The 12,675-nt window shown below is 41.5% G+C and overlaps 1 protein-coding gene across 7 annotated transcripts in view; it reads left to right on the forward strand.

The window, feature by feature from the left end:
* The window catches only part of RERE (arginine-glutamic acid dipeptide repeats), a 415,037-nt gene that overhangs the window by 196,659 nt on the left and 205,703 nt on the right, over window positions 1–12,675 (forward strand). The window lies entirely within an intron of this gene.

A 12,675-nucleotide genomic window follows, 5' to 3' on the forward strand; every position in this document is an offset into this window, starting at 1 on the left:
GGTACGTGGGTCCACGTATGGAGTGTGCCATTCCCCAGGATCCCTGGGACTTGTGGCTGGTGGCGCTGAACTGTGTGGGGTGCTGCCCTCCTGGGGGATGTTTGGTAGAGTGTTGTGCAGAGGTAGCTGGGCTTTTCTGCAACGCCAGATATAGAATCAGTGTGTGACAGGCTTGTGTTGACGTGTAGAGGTGGTGCTCTCAGCTGTGCCCTGGAAATCCTCTGTTCCCTGGTGGTGATGCGGGGCCTGCTGTGAGGCAGAGCAGGATGAAATGTCTTTAGCGCTGTATCCCTTGGAGCACAGGGCCTGGTGTTAGTGGTCCACGAGGGTTATTTTCGTGTCTTACCTTCTCTGAGAGCTGTGTGTACACAGCTGTGTTCGTTTTCCTTCTTTTATGAGGATTTAATGCTAAAGTTTTCTGAAAGACTGGTGCTTCTTGTTCTGATTGACTGCTGTTAATCACGAAAGAAGTTTGAGACCTGTCTTTTGTTTTATGTGATCTCACCAGGGGGCTCATACTCATGCTGAATTAGAAAATAACAAGAGAGTAGTCACCACACGTACTCACATGATTCAGGATACTGGCACTATGTGATGACTCATTCGCTTTCCCTGTAGAATATTAGTACCTTGAGACTCAGAGAAGAGAGCACTCCAAATGGGCTGTAGCAGCACTTGGGAAAGCTTTGGGAAGGAAGGTAGGTATTGAGGAGCAGGGTGTGTTTCTGATACACTGGTAACATGGGGCGGGCAGAGTGGAGGAGCCCTGCACGTGTGCATGCCAGCCTGTCCCTATAAGCAGCATAGGCATTGAGCCTGGTGAAGCCAAGAGTTGTGAGAAGATGACTGCAGAACGTCAAAGAAGAGCACAGGTTAGTGGGTCCTGGGAGGCAGACATGGGGCCGGACTGAAGAAGGTCAGAAAAGGCAAGATTGTATGTGCTGGGCCAAAGAGAGCCTTTGCAGGCTTTTTCATTCCAAGCAAGCTGATCACTGCTTAAGAAGATTCATTGGGTAGCAGTGTGGAGTGGGGGAAAGATTGTGGAAGTTCCAATTAGGAGGCTAGGGCTGTCACCCGTGCATGAAATGAAGGAGGACCAAGACAATGGAGATGGGGAATAAATAATTGTAATAAAATCAGGAATAATTGTCAAAACAACATTTTCATGTTTAGATAGTTGCTACTGTAATTTATCAAGAATTAGACCAGAAAAAAGGTTCATATTATGGAAGCCTTGAAATTCCTCATATATAATAGTCAATCACAATGGAAGATAAAACCCAGTGTAGTGGATAAAAATCTAATTTTAATCCCTGGAGAGATATTGGCATCTTAACGAACAAATTAGCAGTCCCGACTTGCCTATTTCAGAAGCTCCAGCCTTTACCAATTACCATCTTGTTTATGTATGTGAGTGTATGAAATGGTTTTTATCTTTTAGACCAATACTATATTCTCTAATCAGTGTGGATGTCATTGTTAGACTGTTTCATTTATTGCAATACTCACTAACCAGGATTTGCTGAATGGATTTAAGGTTTTGCCCATAATAACATTGATTTTTGGTAAACTTTTTATATTAGCATTAGTGATACCTAGTATTAATTTATTTAAATTTTTAACAGTAAAAATATTATGTCCACCAGGAATTTAATTAAGTCCATGATCGGTGGTACACTCAGATACCATCCTGTGGAAGCTGGAGAAGATTCTATAGTAAGATGACAGATCTTTTTTCAGTCAAGACAACACTGTGTAAAGCTAATGTATTGATTGTTCTTTAACAACGCTTCATGCTGCCAAAGTCATTTGAGCTGGATCTGAATCGGATCCAGTTGGCAAAACTCCCCTCCATGTGTGGAGCTCCCATAAATTCTGCAGGCCTACAGATCTGATACACTGTAATGAGAGAGCTGCTGGGAGAAAAAATTGATTACAGGGCTGCAGACAATATCATTAACGTTTCCTGCCATGATACACCAGATGTCTTCTCTAATAGACTATTTTTGTTAATTTAGTTTTTATAGGATAGCATTGATTGCATCATAATTTAACTTTTCTTTGCATATTCAGGTATCTGTGATCTCTGTTTCTATACTGATGATGGCATCAACTCATAAGGTTTAATTTTTATTAATTTTTATCTGTTCATTTTAAAAGCATCTGTGTCGGAAAGGCAACATTTTTACTCATTCCTGAGAATCTGTTAGCTCGGATGCCTTCTAGCAAAAAGTACTGATTTACTGGTGGGGTGGGGAGGGAGGTGAGAAGTCAAAGGAAGCGTTGTCCAGATCCTCCCCAGACTGGGCAGAGATGATCTGCACCCCTAGCTGCTCCGCATATCGGTGTTTAATTTGCGCGACATAGGCTCTGTCCAGAGCAGAGAGGTGCAGCCATTTAAAGGGGACTTGAATGCACGTTCACGTCCACTGTGGTAGGTGTGGCTCTGCAGGCTGGAGTGCTTGGTAGGCATACCTGTCCTCTCCTCACTGGAAGTTCAGTGCTCCTCACTAGAATATTTAGTTACTTAGTATTTTTATTCTTTACTCTTACCTTTTTGTGCATTTAAGACCTCTGTGGAGTAGCTAACAGATATTGTTACAAATATGACCATGTTTGGACAGTGGGTCGAGCTATTTTATGTCATTAAAGAAAATATTCACAGCAACTTTATTCACAATAGAAAAATACTGCAAACAGCCTATATGTTCTTTGATGGGTGAATGATCAAACCAAGTCATTATTTTTTTTTAGCTACTAGTTTTGTTTTTGGTGCATTATCCTTCGGAGAACAGATTTTTGTCTTGATGAGCTCCTGTGTCACATGGACACGTTAACTAACCATCTGACCCTTAGTTTTCTCACTCATAAACAGGTATGCTACTACCACTGATCGCAAAGGGCTGTTGCAAAGGTGATTGAAATAATTCATTAAATTGCTTTGCATGATGTCGAGCATATAATAAGCATTCATTAAGCAGTATCTCTTATCACATAGTTTTATTGTACAAATTCAGGTTTAAATAATTGATTGGTTTTTTGGATATTCTTAAAGTCCCTAGGTCCCTAGATGGTTTTGTTGAGTTTAAGAGGGTCTGTGAACTTCCTGAAATTGCTTGCAAAGTCTTACACACACATGCATTTTCCTGGAGAGAATTTATATTTTTCAACTATGAATGATAATCAGATTCCTAAAATTTAAAAATTAAGTTTAAAAACTGCCATTCTCTAAAGTCTCTTGAGGTATGGGTCGATTGAAACCTCGAATCAGGAAAGTAACCTTTAAAATGACATAAAAATGAAAAAATGTCTTTAATTGAGGCTATTTTCCAAATAAAGACTATAATTAAAACCCTAAAAGACAAACAGACAACCCTCAAACCAGCTAACTGCTTGCTAAGGAGGTAAACTAACGTGGAGCAGTCACTGTGTGCTGAGGCACACTGCTGCTCTTTTATGTAGCTTTTCCCAGATGGCCTCCACAACAGGCGCTTCACATACTTGCGGTCTGGGGTACCATTTAATAATTGAAAGTAAATATTTATCATAAAATGCTGTTTTAAAAGTAAAGCCAGTGGAAGAGATGCAAGAGTCACAAGTTCCATCCCTGAGTTGGGAACATTCCCTGGAGTAGGAAATGGCAACCCACTCCAGTATTCTTGCCTGGAAAATTCCATGGACAGAGGATGCCTGTGGGGCTGCAGTCCTTGGAGTCACTAAAGACTCAGACATGACTGAGGGCCTGAGCACACAATTCCATTTCTTAGCTGCTTGATGCTTATAAAGAGTTGTCGTCTGGTAGCTTGTTTTGCCCTATAGGAGGTTTTAAGGATATCCTGCTTTTTCAGAGTTTACTGTATTTTCTTCAGTTGCCTTAAGCATTCCCCAAATAAGCCTTTTATGTTTGACTGTGGTAAAAGTGTTAGAACCAGATTTTCAGAAAAAATGCCAGTACAGATGCCCGTCTACCCTGAATGAAAGATGATTACTAGCTGTTGAATTTTAATGTAACAAGTTAAAAAATTCTTAAAACACCCAGTTGACCAGTGTTAGTGAGCACATACCCACTTCCAGGTGAATTCCTCTCCTTTGAAGCTGTTATTTCCACGCCCTGCTGTCCCTTAGAAGCTGCAGGCCAGCTACTTTGTTCTTAAGGCTATCTTCCATATACTCATCTGCTCCTTTTATACAAAAGAGGCCTCGAGCCACAGTTTCAGAACATATATTGGAATAGCCTTAGGATTTTAACGGAGAAGGCAATGGCACCCCACTCCAGTACTCTTGCCTGGAAAACCCCACTGACAGAGGAGCCTGGTAGGCTGCAATCCATGGGGTCGCTAAGAGTCGGACACGACTGAGCAACTTAACTTTCACTTTTCACTTTCATGCATTGGAGAAGGAAATGGCAACCCACTCCAGTGTTCTTGCCTGGAGAATCCCAGGGACGAGGGAGCCTGGTGGGCTGCCATCTGTGGGGTCACACAGAGTCGGACATGACTGAAGTGATTTAGCAGCAGGATTTTAAAACACTTCCCATTTGGCAAAACCAATACAATATTGTAAAGTTAAAAAAAAAAACACTTCCACTGTTTAAGCAGTCTTTGCTACCATAGATCTGTATGAAATGTAATGGTTACTTTTAAGTTTTATTGAGCTCTCCCTTCTTTCAGGGATAATGCATCACCCTTGGTTACTTACAGGCACTGTGAGACCCTTTAACTTCTTTTAAGGGCTATTTCATGCTGTTTGAAAAATGTATAAGCAAATATGTGGTGTGCCCAGGCTTTCCAAGTTCTCTGGAAGCAGTTTTACTAAGACACGTTTCAGGACATGTAGGTAAAGTGTGCAGTTTGTCTAGCTTAACTTTGTTTGTAGTGTTATCCCTCATTTTAGGATATCATAGTATTTTTAGTGACAGCGTTTCAAATAAATATCAAGGTCTTCAGCTTTTCTAAGTGCCTGGTGTAAAGATTAAGTAACTCACCTAAGGTTAATCAATCCTTTCCAGAATCTGAAAGTTGTTATGCCTAATTCCTCTAAGTTAGCATTTTCTATTTTTATCTTTGATCTCCTGTTGTACTGTTAGATCGAATGGCAGATGCTTATCATTTTTTCCTTTTTTTATTCCTTGTAAATAGACTTTATTTTTCAGAGCAGTTTTAGGATCACAGCAAAAATTGAGTGGGAGGTACAGAGATTTCCCATACACCTCCTACCCAATACGTGAATGCGTGCATGTGTGCTAAGTCGCTTCAGTCGTGTCCAACTCTTTGCAACCCCATGGACTGTAGCCTGCCAGGCTCCTCTGTCCGTGGGATTCTCCAGGCAAGAATACTGGAGTAGGTTGCCATGCCCTCCTCCAGAGGATCCTCTTGACCCAGGGATCGAACCTGCATCTCTTTATGTCTGCTCTGTTGGCAGGCGGGTTCTTTACCACTCGTGCCACCTGGCAAGACCCCATACATGAATAACCTCCCCCATTAGCAATACTCCTACGAGAGTGGTACATACATTACAGTCAATGAATCTCCACATCAGTATCATCCAAAGTGCATAGTTAGCTTTAGGTTCACTTTTAGTGTGTCGTATGTTCTTTGCGTTTGGACAAGTTTCCGACGCCGTGTATCCACTGTCAGCTTCACACAGAGTGGTTTCACTTCCCTGACAGCCCTCTGTGCTTCGCCTGTTCAGCTCTCCCTTTCGTCCTAACCCGTGGCAACCGCTGATCTCTATGCTCTCTCCTTAGTTTTACCTTTTCCAGAATGTCATATGGTTGGAATCATACAGGATGTAGCCTTTTCATGTTTGCTCCTTTCATTTAGAAGTATGCACTCAAGATTCCTCCATGTAAAGACATGAGAAGTCATGCATAACAGTTTCTTTTTCACAATAAACAAAATTCCATTGTTTGGATGGACCACAGTTTATTTATCCTTTCATCTACTGAAGAAGATGGCATCCTTTTTCCAAGTTTTAGCAGTTATGAATAAAGTTGCTCTAGCAGCAGGGTATTGTGTGGACATAAATTTTCAACTCCTTTGGGAGCCTAATTGCAGGATTGTATGGCAAGAGTATGTTCAATTTTCTGAGAAACAACCACACTGTTTTTCAAAGTAGCCATACGAGTCTGCATTCCTAGCAGCAATGAATGGAAAGTTCCTGTTGCTCCACATCCTCAGCAACATTTGGTGATGTTGGTCTGGATTTTGGCCATTCTATTAGGTGTGTTGGTGGTATCTCACTGTTGTTTAAATTGGCATTTTCTTGATGACATGCTGTGTGGAGTATCTTTTGTTAGGCTGTCTGGTCCGTTTTGAAATCATACTGTTTATTTTTTATTGTTGAGTGTTCAGAGTTCTTTGTGTTTCCCAGGTGGCGCTACTGGTGAAGAACCCTTCTGCCAGTGCAGGAGACATAAGAGACTTGGGTTTGATCCCTGGTTCAGGAAGATCCCCTGGAGGAGGGCATCACAGCCCACTCCAGTATTCTTGCCTGGAGAATCCCATGGACAGAGGAGCCTGGTGGGCTACAGTCCATGGGGTCGCAAAGAGTTTGACACAACTGAAGTGACTTAACACACACACAGGAGTTCTTTGTGTATTCTGGATAACAGTTCTGAGACGTGTCTTTTGCAGTCTGTGGCTTGTATTTTTCTTGTCTTGACAGTGTCTTTTATAGAGCAGAGGTTTTTTTTTTAATCTATCAGTTCTTTCCTTCATGGGTTATGCCTTTACTGTTGAATCTAGCAAGTGATCTTCTAACCCAAGGTCATCTAAATTTCATTCTGTGTTTTCTTCTTCTAGGATTTTGTAGTTTACATTTCACATTTAGGTTTGTTACCCATTTTGAGTTGATTTTTGTGTCTAGGTTATTATTTTTTTTTTTTGGCACATGTATGTCCAGTTGTTTAGCACCATTTGTTGAAAAAATTTTCTTTTCTCTATTGCATTGCTTTTTGCACCTTTGTTAAGCATCAGTTGACTATATGTAGATCTATTTCTGGGCTTGCTACTCTATTACATTGCTCTAAATTGAGAGTAAAATGCAGACATCTTGACTGTTTACTCCTAAAGACTTAGGTGTGTATTCATTTTGTAAGAACAAGGACATTCGTTTATAAAGCGACTATATAGTTATCAAAATCAGAAAATCTGACAGCAATACAATACTGAGCGAATCTGTAGACAGTCACATTTTGTCGTGCGTCCCGATAATGCCCTCTACAGCAATTTGCTTTTCTGGCCTAGTATCCAGACCAGCATTACACATCTGTTTACCGTGTCTCTGTAGTCTCCTTTAATCGGAAGCAGTTCCTTAGTCTTTCTTTGCCTTTCATGACATTGACGTGTTTTTAAAGAGTCCAGCTCAGTTTTCCATAGTTCCTTGCTTCCTAGTTATTTGATTTTGGTTATGCATTAATTTTGGCAGAGCTGTCTATATTGTGCTCTGAGTCTCTTACATCAGAGGACAGATGATGCTAATCTGTCACATTATTGGTAATGGGAACTTTGATCACTTGGGTGAGTTACTAACTTACCGTTTGTAAATAAGAAGTAATTTATAGGGAGAAACTTTGAGACCATGTAAATATCCTGTGTGTGTGTGCCCGGTTGTTCAGTCCTGTCCAACTTTTGTGGCCCCATGGACTGTAGCCCATCAGGCTCCTCTGTCCTTGGAATTTTCCAGGCAAGAATTTTAGAGCGGGTTGCCAGGACTTCCCAGGTGGCGCCGTGGTAAAGAATTGACCTGCCAATGCAGGAGATGCAAGAGACATGAGTTTGATATCTGGGTTAGAAAGAGTGCATGCAGTAAATGTCCTGTTTGCCATCGAATTTTCACCCACTAATATTAACATCTCCCCTGGGGTAGGAAATGGCAACCGACTCCAGTATTCTTGCCTTGAAGATTCCACAGACAGAAGAGCCTGGTGAGCTACCGTCCATGGGGTTGAAAAGAGTTGGACATGACTGACCATGCACATGCATGCAGTATTAGCACCTATTTTATTTTTTGCCTGAATCATTGTGGTGATTATGGAATGGACTCTTATTCTGTTTTCCCTCAAACTCTGTCATTGAAAAATACACTAGAATTTACCTATCATTAACTCAGACATGGGATTTTTGAGTAAAGTGAAAGAAAGAAAAGGAGAGACTAAGAAGTGGGAAGGGAGAGGAGGAAGCCCTCAGAACATTTGAGCCCTTAGGGTCTTTCCATTTTTAGCAATACAAGGACTTTATGAATTTTCATTATTTTTGTAGAAAGAGGAAAAACCTGTGATGGTATTTTGTTCCATTTTTTACACTCTAGAAGAGAGGAAAGCTGCTTAGAAGTAATATATCATGATTTTATATATATAGTGTGTGTGTTGAAATAATGGTGTTGGTTTGATTCATGTTGGCAGCGTTTACTAGTGATCAAGTTACTTCCTCTCTCTGCACCTTGGTTTCCTCACTTGTAAAGCCAGAATATTACTTCAGTAGTTCTGGAGCGAGGCCCAGAAATGCACAGTTTTTCCAGGCGCTCCCCAGGATATTGTGATGGGCAGCCAGCTTTAGCCCATGGATGTCTGCCCCCAGTGACTGCTGTGGACGCAGAGCCGATGGTGTCCTGTGTAGGATGCAGAACTTCTGGTGCAGTTCCAGGATCCCTTAGTGTTTCTTAAACTTCAGTGTTTTATGCTCTTAAAATTTTGTTTTTGTGGTTCTCCCATATGACTTAATTTCCTACCTCCCCCAGCACACAAATTATATCCCTAAAACAACATTAAAGGACAATTTATAAATAAATTCAAACCGAACTTAGAAAACCAATGAAATTCTAACTGCCAATATTAATTTGATAGAAGTAGTTTGATGGTATTATTATTTGATGGTATTTTGCTGAAATGAAACAGCCACTTGTGACATAAATTTGTTACTGATTGCTTATTATCCAGATTATTGGGGGCTAGGGGATGGTGTATGACATTTAGATTACTGGGTTCCTTGTGGTGACTTAGTTTTTCTCTTGTGAAAAACCTGTTTAAGTCTTAAAGTGTAGCTGCCATGTTGTGACTTTGCCCTTACCTGGCACCACTGTGGCATGTTAGGTTTATTTTATTGACATGCTTAGCTTGTGATAGTTATACTAGTACTGTCTAGTTGTTTTGGGAGGGAAGGTTGTTTGTATTTGATACTTTACTTTTTTCCCTTTTATTTTTAGATAATTTCAGATATACAAATAAGTATCGTGAATATTAATAGTAAAATTAGCACATACAACCTTTACCTAGGTTTATCTATTAATAGTATACCCCTGTTTTTTTTAATTAATTTTTATTGGTGTATAGTTACTTTACAGTGTTGTGTAGTTTCTACTGTACAGCAAAGTGACAACTGTATGTATGCATATATTTCCTCTTTTTTGGATTTCCTTCCCATTTGAGTCACCACAGAACACTGAGTAGAGTTCCCAGTGCTCTACAGAAATTTCTTATTAGTTATCTATTTTATGCAGAAGTGTATATTTGCCCAGTCTCCCAATTCAACCCACTCCCCAGTGGAACTACTTAGTTTTTAATTGTATGTAAACATTCAGAGTCAAAATCATGTTAAAAAGTTTAAGGTACACATTGAAATGAAAATGAGTTAGCCCTGTCCTGCTTCCAGCCTCCCCTCTCTTGCTCCTCTCTGAGAGAGTCCGTCAGGTAGTGTCCCTGACACCATGTGGGGCTTCTCTGTATGTCCAGTGTCCCCAAGGGATCTATGGGAAACTGGCTCCGGGACCCGCCTCAGACACCAGCATCCTGGACACTCAGATCCCAGCATCAGCCCTTTGTATCTACGATTCCACATCCTTAGACATGGACGACTGACTGTATGTCTTTTGATAAAGTCCTGCATATGCATGGATCCACACAGTTCAGTGCAGTTCATACCCGTGTTGTTCAAGGGTCAACTGCGTGGTCAGTTGTTTTGGCACTTGGTCAAGGGGCTGTCGGTAATTCCCTGGCAGCCAGTGGTTAGAACTTCCACTGCGGAGAACACGGTTCAGTCCCTGGTCAGCAAACTAGGATGCCACAAGTTGAGCAGTGTGGCAGCTGCCCACTTTGGCCCCCAGCCCCCTCAATCAAAGGGTTGTGTTGCACTCATCTTTTTGTTTGCAGTGCTCAGAGCAGTTCTTGGCTCCAGGAAGCTTCTTAACCATTGAATTAATAATTTGCTTCATTTACAAGATAGGACAAAAGCACATTATTATTAGGCTTCCTTATTGGCTCCGATGGTAAAAAAAAGTCTGCCTGCCAATACCGAGATGTGGGCTCGATCCCTGGGTTGGGAAGTTCCCCTGAACGAGGAAATGGCAACCCCTCCAGTAATCTTGCCTAAGAAATCCCATGGGCAGAAGCGCCTGGAGAGCTTCAGTCCGTGGGGTCGCAAAGAGCTGGACATGACTGAGCGACTAAGCATGCACATTACTATTACTTTTTATCAGATAAATAGAGACATAAAAAGGAATATATTAAATGTGACTGAATGGGAACATTGACATGAAGTGTAGCATTTAATACAGTCAAAGAGACTGGCACTAGGCAGGGAAACATCGTTTGCATGCTTGTATTTTTTAGAAACAAGTGATTGTTGGGGATCTTTCTGGTTTGCTTGCCGCTTCCCCTAAAAATAAGAGAGAGTTGTGGGACCAGGAGAATATTTCTGGGTATAGTTTTAGTGATTAGATAACAGTATACGGCTCAAGTTTAACTTCTTTCCTCACCTGCTCTAATTCTCATGGGCTTGTGCATTGCATATAGCATACAGCTTTACATAGGCGTGTATCAGGTTTTCAGCTAACATAGGGTGAGGATGTTTTACTGTGTTTTTATTTGGTGTCTGATCTATGATGCTGGCTTTGGCTCTTGGAATCTTCATTAGAGGAGAGTTTCCCTTATAGCTCAGCTGGTAAAGAATCCGCCTGCAATGAGGGAGACCTGGGTTTGATACCTGGGTTGGGAAGATCTCCGGGAGAATGGAAAGGCTACCCACTCCAGTATTCTGGCCTGGCCATGACTATACAGTCCATGGGATCACAAAGAGTCAGACATGACTGAGCGACTTTCACACTTTCACTACTGTGATCTTACAACAGAAAAGGGATTCATTGCTGCAGAGAGGGAGGCGTTGTTGTTTTTGGGTTGCTGTAGGCTACAGTCCATGGGGTCGCTAAGAGTCGGACACGACTGAGCGACTTCACTTTCACTTTTCTCTTTCATGCATTGGAGAAGAAAATGGCAACCCACTCCGGTATTCTTGCCTGGAGAATCCCAGGGACAGGGGAGCCTGGTGGGCTGCTGTCTATGAGGTCGCACAGAGTTGGACATAACTGAAGCGACTTAGCAGCAGCAGCAGCAACGGCAGCAGCCCTTGATTCTAGCCTCTTGACACCTCTGCCCTTCCTTGAGGCCCTAATAGAATGGAGCCTGCTGCTGCTGCACTGCCCCAGGGCCTTGTAACAATTTATAGTTTGGATGGAAAGCAGAAGGACCTAAAAAGGCAGCTGTAAAATGCCTTGGGGTCCCCTAATGGAAGATGTGTGTGGTGACCTTGGATGGCTGCAGCCCTTGGGATCATAGAGCCTTGATCCAGAGAATCCTGGAGAGGTGCTTTGGTATCATATCCACTCTGACTCCCAGGCTAACACCCAGGGTGGAAGGTGGGGCTTGCTGTCCGTAGCAACACAGTTAAAGCTGAGTGGCATTAGGGGAGCCCTGGGATATATTATAACTGGAATGTGGGACATTCTGTCTGAGATAGGAGCAGTTGGATTTGTACTTCAATTGGAAATTGCCGGCTTGTTTTCAGTCTAAATTTTGTTTTGGTTTTGAGTATTTTCCTGGTACATAAAGATGCAGGAATACCCTTAAATGTAGCATTACCACCAAATTTATTATTTGGTTAAATTTTCCTGGAAGTTTAGGGACTTTATGTCCTTCTGTGTTGGAATGGGGACATAGGGGTTGATACCTATACTGCTTCCTTCCGGTTTTTCCTTCTGTTAGTAGCATCTTGGATGTATTAAAGTGTCTACAGATGTCCAGACATCAGTACACTAACCATGATGATTGAATATCAGTCTCTTCTTAAGAGATTTAGCAGATTTGTTCCCAAGATCAGAATTCACAAAGATACCTGATGCACTGTTAAAATTATTTTAAAGAAAAACAGTTGGCAAATGATGATAGTTATGCTTAATCTGTAAACTTGAAATGCTACTATGGGTCCTGTGGGTTAAGTGGGGAAGACACATCCATGAGACTAGGAATTCTCTAGAAATGGATGAGGAGTGACAGAAAATACAGGGGTGACAGTTTAAGGATTGCATCACAGAAGAGGGACTGTGATTAAATTCCTGATGTCATCCCTGAGCTGAATGGCTGAAGATAACACTCTCTCCTTCTGTTTGTTAAAGACAAGAATCAATACTCACTCCTTGATGGGCTAAATTATTAAAAAATAGCCCTTCCGACATTGTTTCATTATCTGGGATTTGCCTCTGCTGGTGATCTGCTGGCAACATTGGGGTATTTATTTGCTAGGCATTTTGTGTTAAAATTATTCCGTTGGTGGTGGAGCCCTTTGGATAATTCCCTTCCACTTTACAGTGCTCTTGAATAGATTTGTGATTTGCTTCTGCCTAAGT

Source organism: Bos taurus, chromosome 16 (assembly GCF_002263795.3).
Source record: "Bos taurus isolate L1 Dominette 01449 registration number 42190680 breed Hereford chromosome 16, ARS-UCD2.0, whole genome shotgun sequence".
Taxonomy (NCBI): domain Eukaryota; kingdom Metazoa; phylum Chordata; class Mammalia; order Artiodactyla; family Bovidae; genus Bos; species Bos taurus.